General features: G+C 39.1%; 1 protein-coding gene across 7 annotated transcripts in view; it reads left to right on the forward strand.

The window, feature by feature from the left end:
• Window positions 1-2,739: 2,739 nt before the first annotated feature.
• CNOT4 (CCR4-NOT transcription complex subunit 4) overlaps window positions 2,740-20,180 on the forward strand; it is a 141,614-nt gene continuing 124,173 nt past the window's right edge. For 6 of the 7 annotated variants that reach the window (XM_077770673.1, XM_077770676.1, XM_077770675.1 and 3 more), the window contains exon 1: window positions 2,740-2,887. The gene's annotated coding sequence lies outside the window, so the exon portion shown is untranslated. Of the gene's footprint in view, window positions 2,888-12,411; window positions 12,474-20,180 lie in introns of those variants that run through there. The other variant, XM_077770674.1, reaches the window with a different exon arrangement.

The raw sequence follows: 20,180 nt of genomic DNA on the forward strand, positions 1-20,180 counted from the left end.
TTAATTAACTTTTAAAATGATATTACATATTATATGGTAAGTCTTATGAAATGATATATACATATACACATACATGTGAAAACTTGGTAACATCGAGCAGTAAAAACACTGGCACAAGGGAGCACTAATTAGTTAGTGACCTAGGAAATGTCACTTTTTTGCTGAGTCTCCATCAACGAATGACCCTCAGCAGGGGTGGTATTGTGCCCTAGTGCTGGATACTCTGGGAGGCATCACTGGTCTTTAGAAGGCAGAGGCCAGGTAACCTAGACTTCTTGTGAAATGTGGGACTGTTCCTCAGTGAAAAATTATTTTGTGTCCCTCATGGCTTTTAAATGCCCCAGTGTAGGTAAACTAAACCTGCGTATAACTGTCTGTACCTAAAACCTGACCTATTTTACATATGGACACAAAGCTGTTTTTTTAAATTTTGACATAATTGTAATAGTAAGCATTTTAGGAATGCATGTACAGTGGATACTGAAGAGAGATTAGTGTCATCCACCAGAGGTGGCTGAAACACCATACCTATGTCTGTTGTAGCTTTCACATTCATGGGGATTTTACTTATAAATTCCAGCACTTGATTCATGACTTGATTGTATTTTGTTGAATGTTTATGTCTGAGAATTTATACATTGAAACAGAAATCATTGTATTATAAGTCACTCTTTATATTTTTTATATTTTATATTCAGTTTAAACCCAAATCATGCATGTATATGCAAGTTATATTATCTATGCATTTCATCTTAGGCTAATAAAGGAGATGTTATGAAAATAGTTGCCATTTTAAAAAGGTGTTGGGTTAAAAGTAGGTTGTGAAGGGGTGCTTGGGTGGCTCAGTCGGTTAAGCATCTGACTTTGGTTCAGGTCATGATCTCAGGGTTGGTGAGATTGAGCCCCGTGTCGGGCTCTGTGCTGACAGTTCAGAGCCTGGAGCCTGCTTTGGATTCTGTGTCTCCCTCTCTCTCTCTGTCCCTCTTCTTCACCCTCTCTCTGTCTCTCAAAAAATAATATTAAAAAAAAAAAAAGACTGAAACATTGGATTTGATAGACAAAGAGATCCCTGTCAGTTCTTAATGCAATGGCTCTAATCTTTAATAATGGAAAGGATTCTTTTTGTTCTTTTCATTACTTTATGTTCCACTATAAAATTGGTAAGAAAAAAAGCAAACACACTTTTTTTTTAATGTTTTATTTATTTCTGATAGAGAGAGAGAGAGAGAGACAGTGTGAGCAGGGGAGGGTCAGAGAGAGAGAGAGACACAGAATATGAAGCAGGCTCCAGGCTCTGAGCTGTCAGCATAGAGCCCGACACGGGGCTCGAACCCACCAACCGTGAGATCCTGACCTGAGCCAAAGTCCGACGCTTAACCGACTGAGCCACCCCGGTGCCCCCAAACACATTTAAAAAAACAAATCTACACTGAATGTTTTCAGATGGTTACCTAAAGGCGAGTCCAAATGATTTCTCAAGTTTCCTTGCTAGACAATAATTTCATGATTTTATAATGTAAAATTTATGGTTAATTGTGAGTTTATCACGTACTTTAAGTTTTCACCAAATAAATTGTTACGTCTAGCCTTGATAGTGAGGAAACTGAAACAAAAAGAACTAATGTATTAAAAAACAAAAAGAATGAAATGAAGGCTTCTCACTAATGAGGTTCACAGATTTAAAATCGCAACCTTTCCCCATTCCTTCTGTTTTAAATTTTTCATCAGTTATGATATATGATTAAAATGCATAGTGTTTTAAAAATTGCTGGCCTCCTCCCCCTTTTCCTTCACCCCAACACAACGAGGATACAGGCATTCTTAGAAACAGGGAATTTTGTGTTTACTCACTGTCGTCTTCCCATGTACAAAACAGTGCCAGGCACACAGGAGGAGCCCAGTGAGCATTGATTGTATGAATGGGCGAAGAATACACGCAATAAGCAAAACTGAGTGTTTCGAGCACCTCCTTTCGCCAGAGTTCCGGGAGACCCACGGGAGGGATCAGAAACTTAATTTTTGGGATTGAGGATTCCTCGGCCCTCGTAGGGATTGCGAGTACTTTCTTACAGTCCTTGGGATGTACTGATGATGTGTGGTGGTTGGTGAACTTCAGGCGCAGAGCCGTACAGGCAGCACACAGAACCGATAACGATCCGCGGCGAAGTCCACAGAATGTTCTCAAACTGACATCATCCGAAACATGTTTCTGTAAGTGCATGGGTCTGTGGGTTGTCTTGTACATGTCTACAGGACACCTTAGGATACCTCCTCACTGGAGACTCGCGGTGAGGATGGGGATCAAGGGTGGTGGCTCCAAAATGCGCAAACACGGGAAAACGACTTAACGCTCACTTTGCGCAAACGGACGCCAATTCGGAATCAAAGCCTCACCCTAGATCAAATCCCGCGCTCCTCCCACCCGCAACCTGCCTCTGCCCCGCCCCCTTTTATACCTACGGTGGGCGGGGCGCAGAGGAGACGTTCCCGGCTTCCCCTAAATTGGGTAAGCTCTCCCAATTGAGTTGTGGCATCCCGTTTCTGGGCGCACACCGAGGAAACGGAGCCGCTAACGAAGACCGCCGACTAAATGACAGCGGAGCCTTACACGAGAACAGAGAACGAAGCACAATACGAAGAAAGGCAGTAGTGTAGCGGCCACGTGAGGCGGGCGATCCCGGCCACCCTCCGAGCGAGAACTTCAACTCCCGGCTTGCAGCTGGGCGGTTACCNTGAGAGTCTGTGTCTCAGCCGTAAAGGTCGGACTCGCTGAAGCAATCAGGCCCGGTTCTGAAGAGTTTTTTCCCCGACACTCGTTCAGTGGTCTCTTGTGAGGACGCGGCAGCGCGTGGAGTCGGCTGAGGGAAAAGCGAGGCAAGGCAGGCGGGTGAGTCTNCGCCTCATCTTCACCCTCCTCCTCCTCGGCCTTCCTCCTCCTCCTCCTCCTCCTCCCTCTCCCCTCTACGCCACAGCAGTTACCACCAGGAAAAGGGAGCGGGGCAGAAGGCGGCGCGGCGGCGAGCACCGACTCCTTCGAAAATTTCCTCAACTGGGGAGCCGAGGCGGCTTCCCTCGTCTTCAGCTCTCTCCCCTGCGTTTCTGTAGGGGCAGAAATCTCGGGTCCCAGGGCTCCCTTGTTGGCCCAGCCCTCTTTCCCCTCCCTGACGTCCTTGTCCCGGCAGCCCCCGGCTCCCAGGACCCAAGCCATCACTTCCACTCTGACCCGAGTTGTTGCTGCTCATCAGTCCCACTCCTCATCATTGCCCGCTCGTCCTGCTGTTTGTTTTTGGCTCCACTGCTGCCGCTCTGGACTTACCCCTTGCTCCCCTCCTGTGCTTGCAGTCAGCGCCTCCTCTCTGCCCCATCAGCGCGCCTTCCGATTTGCAGCCTTGCCTTTGACCACATCTGTCATTTTAAAGCTGCTCCTTAAGTACCTAGATTATGCCGCTGCTCGATCGAACCCACCTGTTTCCCGGCTTTCTTGGCAATTGCCCGTTCCTTCCCTCTCTTCTTCTATACAGATTCTTTCAGCATACGCTTCCAGGAGAAAAAAAAAAAAAGGGATGCCCCGTGTTGGCCCCTGAAAAGTCAAGTTGGGAAGTGAATGAAGTGAGGTAGGATGCTGTTAAAACGTTATGAGCGGAGATCATTTATTCAGGCTACTCGGGTCGGGAGACGAACGTTTTCCTTTTTGCGTTCAGTGATCTATTTGTGGATTATTCGCTCTGGTGGGACTGTTTTTTTGTTTTGGTGTGTTTTCTCCTATTTTTAACCGGTGTCTCCATGCTGGTAAGCATTCTACTGAATTACCTCTCCCCAGGACACTTAATGTGAACTCTGATTATACCAGCAAATTAGCCTAGGCATTTCAAAATAGGATAAATCTGGCATAGAACCCAATCTCTCTGTGAACTCCACAAGAAAAATAAAGGAGAGATTTTGATTATCTGCTGGATATATGTGGGTTAGAGATCCTTTCCATTATTGAATATTGATTATTGACTAAGCGAGTTATATTGAGGTTCAGCTTAATTGACGACATATTTATGGTTCCAATGGAAATTTCCTTTCCAGCTAATATCAGGCTTTGTATTTTTGGATTTGGGAAGTTCTCTCTTTTTAACGTTCCTAGAATGGTAGGTATCTGAATAAATTGTCTTCTCTTGAAAACTCATTGGGTATGTTTGTAAAAAGGAAAGTAAATTTTTTTTTCAGAACTAAATCCATCATTTTTCCCCCAGAAAAGAAGGGGGCTGGGAAAAGAAATGACAAAGCTATGCCCTTACATGCATTTGTTGGCACTCACTGTCATTATCATCTCCATTAAAAAGCAGAAAACTAGGAGCATGAGGTGGATCATGATGTCCCTTTTTTGACGAAAGCAAAATTGAAATGCCCTGACTAATGGCATAAGGGGAGTCACACCACTGTGAAAAAAAGAATGAACAGGGGCGCCTGGGTGGCTTAGTCGGTTAAGTGTCCGACTTTTGCTTAGGTCATGATCTCGCGGTTCGTGGGTTCGAGCCCCGCGTCGGGCTCTGTGCTGACTGCCAGCTCAGAGCCTGGAGCCAATTTCAGAGTCTGTATCTCCCTCTCTCTCTGACCCTCCCCTGCTCACGCTGTCTCTCTCTCTCTCTCTCCTAGAAATTAAAAAAATGAACAGAAAACAGGATGACACAGATCAGATACATACATTTCAACATTTCAAATTTAACATAAGTAAGACACAGTTCTTAAGACAGAGGTAAAATGTTAAAAGTCATAGTAGCAACCTCATGCAGCAGTATATCTCTTATTTGCAAAGTAATAATACTGATACATAGTTACCCTTTAATCACTTTTGCACATTGCTGTATTACTGTGATTTTTATAAATTATATCTTTGATCCTTGAGGAATCTTCATTTAGCATTATGTTTACTCAATTGTGGTAAGTGCTCTGCTTTATCGAATATAAACCAAGGTTAGAAATGCTGTTTATAAAACTTCGTTTTTCCTTTTAGCCACGTTAAACCCCAATTTGGAGACGCTAAATAAATCCCTACTCTGACAGTTGCAAGCAGTGTATATAGCAAAACTTGTCCTAAGTCATAACTTGAGGTTTTTCCTTAAAAAATTACTTATACTTAGTTTGTTAGTAGGAACATGTTCAATACAATTGATCTTCAGCTCTAAAAATATATATCATTTTTCTTTGTCATACGCTGGTGGAAAAGCTTTCCACTTCGTATCTGCAAATAATACCAACACACAGGTTTAGGAAAGCCTTGGTGGTCCCACTTGGTTGAGTGTGTTCTAGAAGAGGGCTGTTTGGGAGAAAAGTGTAAATGATGTTAATACATCTTTTGTAGAGATATTTTACCTCATTAAGTATATTCTCGAGTAATTTTCTTCACTCCATACTTTTCTCCTGCAGTCATCAAATTTGTAGTTTCAGCACTTGAAAGTCAGAATGAATTTACCTTGGGATCTTTAGTACATTTGAGGAAGGCATTTAAATTTTGTTGGCATTTTGATAGGAAATCAGGAGCTCTCATTTCAGAATAATTTTGTATGATTTAAGTTTTTAGATGGAACTTGAACATTGCAGCTTCTTGTGCCTTTTGTTTGTTTGTTTGATAGTTTGGGATACTTTCTGCCAGGTTCAGCAGTTGAGTCCTTCAGATGAGCAGATGCTGTCTCTAGAAAGGTTTTTTGAACACTAATTACTTTAAGTTGACTTATTATGTAATATTTGTTTTCACAAGATTGCATAGGCAAATCTTTAATTTTATTGGGGAGAGACCGTTAAAATCAAATGACAAAATGCAGGAAAATTTTTGTACTGCCCTGCAACTTCACTAGCAGTAACTTTCAGCTCATTGTTTTTTAAGACAAAGACTGTAAGAGAAAAGAGAGTCCTTGTATCAGGGGAATTTTAGTTTAAAAATGATTTTAAATGCTTAAGAGAATGAAGAAAGTATTTTCTGTTTCAACAGTATGATTTTAGAATGCTTCCCTTTCCTTCCCTACTCCTGTTTTTAAGGTGAAGCTACACTCTTTATTTGTGTGTGTATGTGTGTGTGTCCATGTGCTTTGTACCTGCAAATAGTACTCAGTTGAATCTATTTCAACTCGTTATTATTTTTATAGACCATTCAAGTGAAATAGAAAGTTTTAATTCAGGAAAATTTCAGCCTCTGCTGAAAATTCAGTTAGCTTTCTGACATTAAGTGTAGTGCCGTCTTGACTTTTAGTGAAGATACATTTACCACAATTGGTTCTAAAGAAAAACAGTAGTGAAATAGGTTATAGAGATTTTTAGTGTTCTAGAAATAGTATAACTAGAATGTACTACATACTTTTCTCAAAGGATTTCTTAATCTAAATGGAACTTGTAAATGGTTTTTATCCCACTGGAATAGCATGTATTGGAAAGAACTTAATACATTCTGAGATTAAAAATTTTTTATGTTAAAAAAATTTTGTTACTTCAGAAATACTAGAAAAATCTGCAAATGCCCATTTTTATTTGAAATGTGTCCATATCCCTGATAACTTAATGGTAGTAATAAATATTTTTTTCTCTGATTTTGAGATTATGCAAATTATAAAGATAGCATAATTTACTCAATTATGTAGTGATGCAAAGAAGGAAGATAAGTGGGATTTTTTAATGACATAGTGGTTTTCTGAAAGAACTTTTTTCAAAATTGTTTTTAATCTTGTTATTATGTGATCTTCTTTATTAGAAAAGATTGTGTGGTAAATGTTAACTTTTCCAAGTATAGAAAATATAATCCAGTGGGTTTTGTCCCATTTCTTTTTCATGGTATAATTCTTTTACTTTTTAATCAGAAATTGGTTTATGGAAGAGAAAATTTCAGCACTATTTTGGCCCCTTAGATGAGCTCTACCATAGCAGTTTTTCTTTTACTAGAAGGGAGAATTTACATGCTACCAAAAAGATGATGATGACTTTTAGTTGCTAGAGAAAGTTAATTTTCAAGATAGTACAAATACAAGGCAGCTTGAGGATGGGTTTATCTTTCTCCTAAGAACTTTTTTTGTGAGGAAGGTTTCATTCTTAAAAACTCTGTTTATACAAGAGTGTTGTCCTGTTTTAAACTTTAATTGCATTGGGTGATGAGGAGATGATATATGGCTATTAGGATAAACCTTTCTATTTGTCTCTGTGCTTCTCATATATCTTTTCAAAAACAAGTAGTGTGTGGTTTTTTAGTTATGGTAACTCAAGTCTTACCTCTTGAGTGTTTAGAGAAAGTATGGAGAAGGAAACTCAAAAATAACCATTTTGGTTTATTCCTAAAACCAGCCTGGGGAAAAATTCAAGGCAAAAAAAAGCAGTGTAATAAGAATAAAATACCGACATTTAAACATAGCTGGTGTTGCATTCCTGCTTTTGGAAGACGTTAATGAATGATGTTGTAGGGAAAATACTGATTGAATTTTGAAAAGTAGCTATAGACTGAAATATCAAAGGGCTAGAGCATTCCTTAGCAACAAACAGATACATTGTCATTAAGCCAACCAAGTGTCTGAAATTTCTTAAGCATTGTTTTTCAGTCCTTAGAGGAAGTGCTAATTTTTCTGATTATTTCATTCCCTGTTGAGGGCAAAAAAGTAAAACCTGTTAATCTTATTTGACTTTATGACCTGGCTTTCAGTAAGCAAATGTTAAACGTGTTTAAGACTTGACATGTGTACTAGTGTTGTAATTTTCAGGTTGGTTCATTCAGATTCAGATTGTGGACTTCTTGAAACAGTATTGGTTGTTTTGTATTTTTGAACATTGATTGTAGCAACTTTTTTTCTTTTTTTGCTACTTTTTGTATGCTTGATTTTTTTCCCCTATGTTTTATATTTCCTCAAGTTAGGATGGACTTTTTTGTGATTGCTATAATTGAACGAAAATTTGAAATGTAAACAGAATTGCTTTTGGTAATAAGATTAATTATTTTGATAGAAAGCCTCCCTCCCCCCATTCTGATCACTTTTTTTTCTTTAAAATTTATTTTTATTAGTCCGTAGAATTAGGGTGGTACAAGTTCTCTTTCGAATTAGGTCTTTCCAGAAAATTGCTTTCTTACTCAAAATGGGGACCTAGGTATGTGGGGTGCCTAGGTGGCTCAGTCGGTTAGGTGTCCGACTTTGGCTCAGGTCATGGTCTCACGATTCGTGGGTTTGAGCCCTGCGTTTGAGCCTGTCTTTGGATTTTGTATCTCCCTCTCTCTCCGACCCTCCCCTGCTCATGCTGTCTCTGTCTCTCAAAAATAAATAAAACATTAAAAAAAATTTTTTTTTAAAAGAACATATTATAATGTATCTTGGTTTTGTCATTTAAGATGAAGTAAAGACAGTATTAATACTTCAGTCCTGGGGTGCCTGGGTGGCTCAGTCGGGAGCATCCGACTTCTCTTCAGGTCATGGTCTTGCATTTTGTTGGCTCTATCCCTGCATCCGGCTTTGTGTTGACAGCTTGGAGTCTGAAACCTGCTTCAGATTCTGTTTCCCCCCTCTCTGCCCTCCCTCACTTGCATGCAGATGTGCTCGTTCTCTCTTTCTCTCTCTCAAAAATAAATAAACATTTAAAAAATAAGTAAGCTTAATTAATGTTAAAAAGTTTTAAACAATTAGAAAAGTAGACACCAGCTGGGATGCCTGATTGGCTCAGTCAGTTGAGTGTCCGAGTCTTGATCTCCACTTGGGACTTGATTTCAGGGTCATGAGTTCAAGCCCTGCTTCGGGCTCCACACTAGGCATGAAGCCTACTTAAAAAAGAAAAAAAAAGGTAGACACCAGCTTCTATGTAGCTGTCACTCAGCTTTGTAGATTAGCACCTCATAACCAATCTGCTTTCATCTCCACCCCTATTTACTTTACCTCATCCCCCTTCTCTTTGACCTAGGTTATTTTGCAGCAGATCCTGGTCATCACATTATTTCATTTGTACTGGAGCTCTTTTGACATAATAAAAATTTTTTTTATAGTTTGTTGATTTTTGAGACAGAGACAGAGCATGAGTGGGGGAGGGGCAGAGAGAGAGGGAGACACAGAATCCAAAACGGGCTCCAGGATCTGAGCTGTCAGCACAGAGCTTGATGCGGGGCTTGAACCGAGCCATGAGATCTGACCTGAGCCGAAGTCAGACGCTTATCCAACTGAGCCACCCAGGCGCCCCTCTTTTGACATAATAAAATATCTTGATTTTTTATCATGATTATTTAATCAGCTTGTCAAATAGTCTGAGTACTTATATGTTCACCTTTTGAGCTATGGTCCAACCTCTTCTGAAGAGTCTATTATCTTGTTGGGTAAATTTCATAGTAATTTAATTAGCACTGTCCAAAGCAGTATCTGAATTATGTGAGGTGTATATAGTTGGTATGTCAGTATAGGGATCCCTTCAGACCAAAGTTCTAGGAGTGGGGCTTCCTAGAGAAAGTGGGACTTGAATAAAGAAAATATACTATCTGCATAGATAGAACATTTACAGAAGGAGAACATTCCATGTAGGGTAGGAAGCATAAGCAAAACTGGCGGTGACCAGTGTGATGTGGAGGCTTGTAAGGAGTCTGACCTCAGAGGGACAAGGTCTTAATTTCTGGAAATGATGTCAGATAAGTTAGTATACTAGGGTGGAGCTAGGTTATGAAAAGCATATTCAGTGTCAGGTTGAATTTCATCTGCTAAACAGCAAAGTACCATTAGAAATGGTCAGGCGATAACATATTAAACATTAGGTTGTTTTGATTTTTTTTTTTTTAAAGAAAGATTGCTTTTCAGTAGGCTGCCACATATTTTGGGGTTGACAGTTGAGTTTGAAAAATTAACGCCTAGGCCACTGATGTAAGGGGCCACTGAGAGAAGTTAGTGTTGAAATTCTGCTGGACCTGGCAGCATCAATTCCATCTTCTCTTCAGTCCCTTGTATTCAGAAATGACACCAAGGTTTTAGAGAATAGAGAGCTGAAGAAATGTGGTCTATTTATCTTTAATAGATATTTTATTATTGATAGAAGGACTATTAGGAAACTTATATCTAACAGTTCATATGTTACAGCTAAGCATATATTATTGAATATCTTTAGAGTTTGATAATGACCTGATTGGAACAGAATAAATGGCAGAAAATTCTAATGAAGTAGGGCTCTAAATATTGTCAGCTCCACCCTTACTTAAGGGTGGATAAGTTTAGGTCAGCAGGCTAGAGAAGAATGTAGGGACATTATCAAATGAAAATGTGTTTTTTTATTTCTTTTGTTATACTCTTTTTTTTGCAAAGATATTATTAAAATAGATATGGTTTAACAACCATATTTGTTTTATTTGGAATTTTTCTTAAGTTCTGAGACCCTTGAAGTTCTTCTCTTCTTTGTTTTGTTGACTCTTCATTAAACCAGCCTTCTTCATCTATTTTGTATTTCTGGGAAATTTTACATTTGTTTTGTGAAGAAAAATTTTACATTTTATCTAAAAGCAGGGGAAATGTAGATTTCTTGCTTCTGACTTTGTAAATAGTAGACGAATGATACTGTATTGCCATTTATTCTCTTACTGCTTCCTTCAGTATCACGGGTATTCCCTCTGTCTATAGCGTGTAGATCTCAAGGAATCTCACAGAGCAGGAAAACATCTCAAGCTTAGGGTGTCTGCAACAAGTTCAAAATTAAATTTTCTATATTTACCAATCATTTTCAGTCCTGGTATTATAACAGGCATGACCTACCATAATGCCATGGACCTTTTAGGTACTTGGGAAATATTGATAAGGATACAGATGATGATGCAGTATATATAGTACATTATTGGGAAATGTCTGTTTTTCCTCAGCATTCCCTACATCCTAAGACCTCCTTAATCCTGGTACTGTGACAGAGCTATTTTTGACATTTTTCACTTCTTTATTTAGCTGATCATGTGTGCTATCTAAAATGGTCACTAGAATAGAAACCTGTTGCCTTCTTGGGCAGTTAACAGGGGCTTTAATATGTTAATTTTGGATTTAAGACTGAGTTGAGATTCCTTCATGCAGGAGAATCTTGAGGAGGATTATATATCTTTGCCTTTTTTCATTGTTGCAGTTCTTGGGATGGAACTGATTGTGTGCTAGTGGCTTTGGGGTTGCCTTGGGTGGCCAGGAGATAGATGCATTTTAAACCCAGGAAGAGGGAAGGGAGGCAGAAAATAAAGTGAGAAAACTTCAAATTCGAATAATGGCTGTTGTGCATTGATGGCACTGGCTCCTTTGCTGCCTTTGGCTGTATATACGTCAGGGTTTTTTCTAAGTTAGACTGTCAGGATGAGTTGGGAAGGCTATAAACTTTAGCCTTTTCCAATTCAAACTAGTGTCCTTGTCCAGTCTTCTGCATTTTAACCTCGATAGCTCAAAACCTGACAAATTTGTCCCTTTTCTGCCAGAAGGAAAGGGGAAACAGGAAAGAGAAGAAAAGGATAAGTATGATACTCCTCATCTACTTATATGTTAGTAATATATTCTAAGATTGTTTTATGGAAACACTCTGCCTTTCATTTTTAATTTTATGTAATCAGTTATAAAAGAGCTTCATGAATTTACCAAGTGAGTCCTTAGGAACCTTTTAAAAGCTCCTTTGGTAGCCACGGAGTTAGTGATGGGTTGAAGAGACCTATAGAAGTTGATGCTTGGAGGTACTTTTTTGAGATTTCTTACTTCTACTGAAATATTTCCTGTCATACTGGACACAGTCCTAGATGTGAGTTTTGCTTCCAAAAAGTGAAGCTAGTAACTTCTTTTTAAGGCAGCTACCTTTCTTGCATTATATTCAAATGTATTTTGATCCTGATGAAAGCAAGGATGACAGTAAAATACTTTAATACAGGTATGCTAACGAAAGAACATTTGTTAGCTATGTGTCACCATATATTCTTTTGTCATGCTTAACAATATTTTCAGCAGCTTTGGTGAACCCTAAATACATGATGTGTTTGTGTTTACAGATTATATTTTTGTTATATACTACTAAATTCTACAATTTTTAAAACAGCATGATATTAAAGGAAATATTTTCTTCAGTATTTGAAGCAAAGGACTAACTTAAATTATTTTTCATAGTTGAACATAGTTTTTGTTTGTTTTTTAAAGTTTGTTTATTTTGAGAGAGAGAGCATGAGCAGGGGAGGGGCAGATATAGAGGGAGAGAGAGAATCCCAAGCAGGCTCTGTGCTGTCAGGACAGAGCCTGATGTATGGCTCAAACCCATTAATTGTGAGATCATACCTGAGCTGAAACCAAGAGTTGGACATTTAACCAACTGAGCCACCCAGGTGCTCCAAGTTGAACATTGTTTTTAGTAACCTATAGTTTTCTCTGCAAGCCCTTTGAATTCTCCTTATTTTAATTTTTTGCTCCTACTGGAAGTATGCTGTATAGTGTGGAGTCAGACTGCCTACATATGAATCTTGGCTCTACCATTTACTATTTGTCAGACCTAGGGTAGGTTACTTTACGCCGACTGGGCCTCACCTTCTGCATTTGTAAGATGGAGATACTAAGATTACTGTGTGGAGTAAATGAGATAACATATGTAAAGTGCTTGGAATAATGTTTGGTACATACTAAACCCTATGTAAGTGTTTGCTAGTATAATACGTTACTATACATTTGAAAGAATCAGAAAACTTTCATTTTTGAGGACTCATTTTTTTATTCAATACAGTTATGTTTAGGCACTAGACATATGTTTTCAGTAGTCATTTGACCAGCTGGAAACACAAGTTGTGTGTTTGAGGGGATAATCAAAGGACTGGCCTGCCTGGAATACTTTTGAATCAAGGAGTAATAGAAAATGAAACTGGATAGGTATGATAGAAAACAATTATGGAGTGTTTTGAACTGAGGCAGAGAAATTTAGATGTGGTTGTTAAGAGGGCAATCATTGCAATCATGGCAAGGTTCTTTTTTTTTTTTTTTTTGAGTAGAGAGAGTGATGTGTTTAAAATAGTATTTAAGGGAAGATGGTTTTGAGTGTTCTTGGTAGCATAGAATTACTTGATTTTATGTGGACAGAGGGTTTTTTTTTTTTGGTCTGTTCTGTTGACTGATCTATTTTAAGTGGCTCAGATAGTGCCTTACCGATAGTAAGTGCTCAATAAATACTTCTTGGGTGGATAAATCTTAAGGGAGACTGTGAAATAACACAGAAGCCCAATGGACCCAAATTAAACTTTTGGGACCTCTGCCTTTAAGAAGTCAAAGTGAAAAAACTGTTATTAAAGGAATAATTGGAGAGGTAAAAGGAAGATGGAAAAGTTTAAGTTTTGGAAAACCAAGGAATTTTCCAGGAGTGGAAAGTCACAAAGATGAGGAATAGGAGGATCCAATATGGTATTACTTTTATTCCCAGAAGAAAAGGAAGTGATGTAGTCCAGTAGAACATTCAAGGAGAATGAGGATAGAGAAAGCCCATTGGCTTGTGAAGTGATGATCACAAACCATGTTAAAGCAGTTTCACAAGCCTGGGAATGTACATCAGATGGGGGTGGGGGAAGAAGTTAAGGAAGATGTAAGTGCAGAAGTCAAGACCATTCAGTGTAGAAAATGACTGAAAAAATGGCAGGAAGACAAATTGTAATAGCAGCTTTCATAGTTACTGAGTGTGTAGTCTGAGAGATTCTATTTATTAGAGAGAGAAAAATGGGAGGCAGCTTGTGCTGAATGTTCTTAAGTTTCATAGGAGAGAAGACTTAGTATACGTGCTTCTTCAAGACTCTGCCACTTGCTGACTCTGTAAGTGTCCCGGTAACATGGAGGCAATGATAGCATGTATTTCATAGATCTTTGATGAGGATTGAGTTATTTAATCTTTTTAAAACACCTAGAACAATGCTTGATACCTGATACGTGTTAGCTATTATTATCATCCACTGGTAAAGTGAGGTAGAGGGTAGGATTGGAGGCTTGAAGAGAAAAAGAAATTAATGAAATTACTGCCAAGTAGTGGCAAGAACTAAATGGAAAGGCCTTAGAACGTTTGTCCTGGGTGTTCACTCTGCCTGGAGAACACTTTTCCAAATATCCACATAGCTACCTCAACTCCTTCAGACCTTTGCTTAAATGATCTCCTTTTCAGCAAGGCCTGCCCTGACTGTTTATTTACAGTTAGAACCCAGGCCCCTCTCCCTTAATATTTGCATTGTTTTATTTTTTTCAATACTTCTCTTCATCCATATTATATACTGCATTTATTTAAAAATTTTTTTAAATGTTTATTTTTGAGAGAGCACGAGTGGGGAATGGCAGAGAGAGAGAGAGAGAGAGAGAGAGAGAGAGAGAACGGGAGGGGCAGAGAGAGAGAGGGAGATACAAATCTGAAGCAGGTTCCAGGCTTTGAGCTGTCAGCACAGAGCCTGACCTGGGGCTTGAACCCACAAACTGTGAGATCATGACCTGAGCCGAGGTCGCTGCTTAACCACCTGAGCCACCCAGGTGCCCCCATTTATTCTTCATATATACTGTTTATTGCTGATCTCTATCTACTCGAGTGGTGTGTTTGTTCCCTGATATATCCCAGGTTCTGGGAATAGTAGTTGGTACATAGTAGGTGCTTAATATATGCTTGTTGAATTAATAAATTATTCTACCATTGAGGTGGGTTTTCTGAGATAGGTGAACACTACAAAGAAGTTGACCTCAACAAAGATTTCCTCTCCTTTCCAAAATGAGTTTTCTGGGTCCATTTTGGTATTGTTTTCCTGGCAGTTACTTGGGAAATCCATTTAGCTGAGGAAAGGAAAATATAAGATCTCTTTTTTTGCTACAATAATTATATTTTACATTTGATGAGCTAATAAATGCTTATCTTTGAGTGCTTATTAGATACTAGGTGTGGTTCTAACCTCTTTATTAGTTTTAAAAAATTCTACAACCTTAAAAGTACATTATAGTTTCCTTGCAAGCTGTCATTAAGGGTGAAGGGGAAGCCCTTTGCACTGAGGCTAAGCATGCTTCCCCAAGCTATTTGTTGTCTTCTTTTGACAGGGAGCTTCTTACAGTCATTCCTCCCTCCAGTGTTCACAGCCTTGACACTATTACTTGTCAGAAGTATATCAGGACTGATATTATTATATTTTTTATCCCTTTTTATGTCAGTCCCCACCAGTCTCACACTTTAATCCCCACAAGGTTCTTAACATTTCCTCTCTTTTCACTCCTCTCCATCATCAGAAAAATTTCTTGTATCCTTGGTTTTTTTCCCTAAACATTTCCTTTTCTTTTCTGAAAACACTGCTTCCCCTGCAGTCCTCTTAGATGTTGGCTATTAAGTTGTTCCTTTTTTCTTATATGCCATCATTCAGAAGTCAGTGAGGAATCCCATGCACTAAGATTGAAAACTGTGTTTCCCATTCTGACTTTCTCCATTGAATAGGAGTTGAAGAGGGAGCCTGGTTCCACTGAGCCTGAAAATAGGGCAGATGTCTTCTATTCTTTTCCCTCCCTGAAACCTGTCTGTTAAAGGGTTATATTGTCCATAACCCTTGTTGCTGTCATCTACTGGGTTATGTCTTCTTTTTTCTTGACTATTAAAGCTCCTAACTCAGTGTTATTCTTGTTGGCACTATGCCTCTTTTACTTACTCATAATTTTAACACATACCATCTCCAGTCCTTCTACCGTGGCCTCTTAAGTTCTAAAATTCTTCTCTCAAGATTTTGCTCGCCACCTCATCTCAGTCACTCACTCTGTGGTTGTTATCTTACACCTTCTTATCACCAATAACTTGAACTCTTCCATGATTTTCAATTCATGTAACCCCCTCAGCCACCTGTCTTTTCAGCTTATTCTACCTAGTACTCTAACTCAGCAATCTTTTACTGTTACTAGGACCTCCAGTCCATGGACTGCCCTTTGCCCTCTTGATTTTCTTTCTTCTTACCTGTTACACATTCATTAGCTAGTGATTGATCATTGTGTTCATTCCCTTTCATATGCCCTCTACTCTCTTGCAACTTTTTTACTTCTTCATACTTACTTGGCAAAACATCAGCTCTAGTTAAATCAGATTCTCTTGAGTACTTCATGTTGCACCTGTATGGCTAAAAGCGACTAAAGAATACAAATATGATGGGCACTCACTTTGAATTCATAGTAAGAAACTTCAGGTGTCCCTTAATATTGTCTGGCAGTCATAGTCTATTTCCTTAGTCCCCTCATTTTTCCCTCTCACAGGGAAAAATTAGTTATACTCTTGCCTTTCTTCTCAAACTTCCAACCTTCCTTCTCTTATTCACTCTCAGTTGATGGACCTGCTTCCAGTCCATTGAGAAAATAGAAACCGCCAGAAGAACTTTTCTTCAGACTGTACCTCCACACCTATGTACCTGCTGGTCTGACACAAAGTTTTGCCTTCTGTCGTTACTATAGGTGAACTCTCTTTGCTTCTATCTAATCCAGTTCTTCTGATTAATGCATTAGATCCCATCCCCTTTCATTTACTCTGGACATTGCTCTGGCAATTTTCTTCCTTCTCTTCAGATCATTAATTTTTTCTTCCTTCATGGATCATTCCCATCAATGGGCAAATATGCTATAATTTTTATCCTCATAAAAATATCTTCTATTGCTCCTCTCTATTTCTATTGCTGCAGAACCCCTTAAAGCATTGTCTAAACGTACTTGTTCTAGTTATTTTTTTTTTTTAAATAACGTGTAGATGACAAGCTTTTTTTTAAGAATTTTTATTTCTGAGAGAGAGAGAGACAGCGTGAGCAGGGGAGGGTCAGAGAGAGAGGGAGACAGAATCTGAAACAGGCTCCAGACTCTGAGCTAGCTGTCAGCACAGAGCCCGATGCGGGGTTTGAACCCATGAACCGTGAGATCATTACCTGAGCTGAAGTCAGACACTTAAACTACTGAGCCACCCAGGTGCCCCTCTAGTGATTTTCTCATGTTCTCTCTAAAGCTCGTTTCAGTCAGGCTTTGGCCCCTGTCACTCGCTGTACTGATTGTTTTTGTTCAGGTCTCCTAATAATGTCAGTGGTAAATCTAGCAGTCATTTCTTTGTCTTATGTGACCAGTCTACATTTGACAAAGTTATTTGCTCTTTTCTCTTTGATATATTTGTTTCACTTGCCTTTTAGGATACAACATACCCTTGGTTTTCGTTAAAGCTTATTGGCTGTTCCTTCTTAGTCTTTCCTGATAGATTCTTCTCTTTGCCTACCTCTAAACGTTGAAATATCCCAGGACTCAGTGCATTGATTATCTTGTCTGTTGACCTTCACTCCCTTGGTGATCTCTGCTAGTTTCATGGGTTTGAATACCTTCTAAATGTTAATGAATCTCAAATGTATTTCTCCAGTCCAGACTACTTTGCTCAACTCCAGATTTGTATAGCTAGTTGCCTCCTTAATATCTCCACTGGCATGGCTGTTAAATATCCCAAATTCAACGTGTCCAAAGTAGAATTCATGCTCTTCCCTCCCAGATCTGCCCTCCTATACCTGCTTCACCCATATACGCTTACTCATCTCAGATGTTGGCAGCTTTCAGCTCCTCGGGCCAGAAACCTTGGCAACATTCTTGACTCCATTGTTCTTATACGTTTATTCCATCAGGAAATTCTTGGCTCTACCTTTCAAACGTGTACAGAATTCAACCAGTTTTCATCATCTCCACAGCCACCATCATCTCTTGCTGAGTAATTGCAGCAGCTTTCTAAGGGATTTCTCTACTTGTACCCTTTTCTTTATAGTTTTTTAATATATAGCTGTCAGAATGATCCTTTGAAAGCATAAGTTAGATGGCAATAGATCTTGCACCACATCAGAGAAATTTCGTGAGTTGATAAGATTAGAGATTGTTCTAGTCTGTTTTACTTTACTAAATCTCATTGGTTCAGAAGGTATATTTAATGTAGGGTTTGATTATACCAGTTTTTATGGGTGGACAAAGTTGTCAGGAATGATTCATGGTCTTCCTGTTTTCTCCTCACTAACCATCCTCTTTTCAACCCTACATGCAGAAAGGCTTGACACCTATATCGCTGAGGAAATTGGAAAGAGAAGGTCTGAGTTGGTTACTATTTCAGGAATTTGCTTTGAATGTGAGAGTAGACCACCCTTTCTTAGTAGAGGTTTGTTGCTGTTTCATTACTACCTCTAACCTCCTTTAGCAGCATTTGCTTTCCCTCATCCCCTGCCAGATTTAGTATCCTCTCTCTACCCCCGCCCGTTTTGTGTTTTCCTACTCCCAGGTGGAAGTGCTGTGTGTCTTTTTTTTCCTTAACTTTTTTTAGTGTTTATTTTTAAAGATTTTTTTAAATATTTATTTATTTTTGAGAGAGAGAGAGAGAGGCACAGAATGTGAGCAGGGGAAGGGCAGAGAGAGGGGGAGAAACAGAATGCTTTGGATTCTGTCAGCACAGAGCCTGGCGCAGGGCTCAAACTCATGAACCGCGAGATGATGATCTGAGCTGAAGTTGGACACTTAACCGACGGAGCCACCCAGGCACCCCAGAAGTGCTGTATTTCTTGACTTCGCTCTATTTGAATTAGTATTTTATACTCTAAAGTCTCTTTTCACATATCCTGAAACCCATTAAGGCTGGGATGTGAATTGGTTTTACCTTTGTTAATAGAGTTTCCAATAGAATGATAATGAACATGATAGTAAAAGAGGGATTGATACAGATAAGTGAGGAAGAAATGATGTGTAAAATTATGGGGAAATGAATGGATGTACTTGTCATATTGCTAATAATTTCTGGAGGAGTTATACTGTACTGCATATAAAAAATTGGAGATTGGCAAAAAAGAACTTAACAATTCATTTATTTCTTTGCATTCTTTTCTCTGGAGGTAAATATTCTCTAATCTGTATTTTTTTAATTAACCATTTTTTTATGGTTATTTATTTTGAAGGAGACAGAGGCACTGTGAGTGGGGGTGGGGCAGAGAGAGAGAGACAAGAGAGTCCCAAGCAGCTTCCGCACCCTCAGCATGGAGGAGCCAGACGCCGGGCTACAACCCATGAAACCGTGAGATCATGACCTGATCTGAAACTAAGAGTTGGATGCTTAACCAACTGAGCCACCCATGTGCCCCTTTTTAAAATTTAAAAAAAATATTTATTATTTTGAGAGAGAGCGTGCAGGCAAGTCAGGGAGGGGCAGAGAGAGAGGGAGAGAGAGAATCCCTAACAGGCTCACACTGGCCTCGATCCCACAATTTGTGAGATCATGACCTAAGCCAGTATCAGGAGTTGGCCACCTAACCGACTGAGCCATCCAGAGGCCCCTCTAATTGGGTTTCTTTTGATTCCCATTCAGAAAGTTCTCTCTTACCGGGATCAACAATCATATCACAATTACGAGATTGTGTACATATTGCTGTTGATTTCATAGCCTTTCAGACTATCAGACTTAATAATCTCTTGGTCTGAAGATAGATATTTATCTGTTTTCTTAAGCCATTTCTTAGACCTGTGCTGTCCAGTATGTTATTCATGAGTTACAGGTAGGTATTGAGCCCTTGAAATGTGGCTAGTCTGAATTGAGATGTGTGCTAAGTGTAAAATACTCACTGGAGTTTGAATGCTTAGTACAAAAAGATTGTAAAATACCTCATTAGTAATTTAAAAAAATAATTATATGTTGAGTTGATAATATTTTGAACATATTGAGTTAAATAAAATGATGACCTTTTGTTACTTTTACTTAATGTGATTAGCAGAAAATTTAAAATTATAATAGTGTTGGAGCACCTAGGTGGCTCAGTTGGTTCAGTGTCTGACTCTTGTGATTTCAGCTCAGGTCACAATCTCAGGGTTGTGAGATTGAGCCTTGCATTAGGCTTCTCTCTCTCTTTCTCCTTCTACTACTCATGGCCCTCCACCCCACCCCTCTCTCTCAAAAAAAATATTAAAGGGGAGCCTGGGTGGCTCAGTTGGTTAAGCGTCTGACTTCCCCTCAGGTCATGATCTCGCGGTTTGTGGGTTCGAGCCCTGCGTCGGGCTCTGTGCTGACAGCTAGCTCAGAGCCTGGAGCCTGTTTCAGATTCTGTGTCTCCCTCTCTCTCTGACCCTCCCCTGCTCACGCTGCCTCTCTCAGAAATAAATAAAACATTTTAAAAATTTAAAAAAGAAACTCCCTTTAAAAAATATATTAAATTAAATTTAAAAATAAATAAAATTATAATAGTGGTT

Source organism: Crocuta crocuta, unplaced genomic scaffold (genome assembly GCF_008692635.1).
Source record: "Crocuta crocuta isolate KB4526 unplaced genomic scaffold, BGI_CrCroc_1.0 scaffold266, whole genome shotgun sequence".
Classification (NCBI taxonomy): Eukaryota; Metazoa; Chordata; class Mammalia; order Carnivora; family Hyaenidae; genus Crocuta; species Crocuta crocuta.